This window comes from Nicotiana sylvestris, chromosome 10 (assembly GCF_000393655.2).
Source record: "Nicotiana sylvestris chromosome 10, ASM39365v2, whole genome shotgun sequence".
NCBI classification, from domain to species: Eukaryota; Viridiplantae; Streptophyta; class Magnoliopsida; order Solanales; family Solanaceae; genus Nicotiana; species Nicotiana sylvestris.
In genome coordinates, this window is record NC_091066.1 from 86,278,645 (window position 1) to 86,279,349 (window position 705).

General features: G+C 44.3%; 1 non-coding gene across 1 annotated transcript; it reads left to right on the forward strand.

The window, feature by feature from the left end:
* Window positions 1-389: 389 nt before the first annotated feature.
* LOC138880610 (small nucleolar RNA R71) lies at window positions 390-496 on the forward strand. The gene has a single exon (XR_011403339.1). It is a non-coding gene; the product is annotated as a small nucleolar RNA R71 (small nucleolar RNA).
* The last annotated feature ends 209 nt before the right edge of the window (window positions 497-705 follow it).

Here is a 705-nt window from a genome sequence, read left to right on the forward strand (position 1 = left end):
CTTTAGGGTAGTGGTGATGATCATGTTCTGCATTCCATTGGTTACCGATTGGCTGACTAATGCAAGATGCGCACAAACCCCCATTGGTAGTATCTACGATGTGTACCTGCTGCTTCTGCCCTGACTCTTCCACCTTTTTGGTGAGTATACTCATCTGTGTCAATATGGTGGCCATATTTTCAGCCATAGAGTTGGATGGATCTAAGGGCACTGGAGTGATAGGTGCATTCCTGGTTGTCCATCCCGAATTTTGTGCCATCTTGTCAAGCAGATTCTGGCCTTCTCTCCATGTTTTGCTCAAAAATGCTCCACCAGCTGAAGCATCAACAATGTTCTTCACGCTATCTGACAATCCCATGTAAAACTACTGCCCCAACATCAAATCTGGAATACCATGGTGCGGGCATATAACCAGCATCCCTTTAAAGCGCTCCCATGTTTCATGCAGTGTCTCCATTGGTCTCTGTTTAAAACTCAAAATTTCATCAATTTGTTGAGCAGTCTTATTGGGTGGGTGGAACTTGTTATGGAATTGCCTGACTAACTCATCCCAAGTTGTTATAGAATTTATGGGAAGTGAGTTTAGCCAAGTCTGGGCAGCTCCTGTCACTGAGAATGGAAACAATAACAGCTTGATTACTTCAGGAGTTACGTTGGGCTGCCTTTGGGTTTTGCAGATAGAGAGGAAGTTCTTCAAGTGCTACT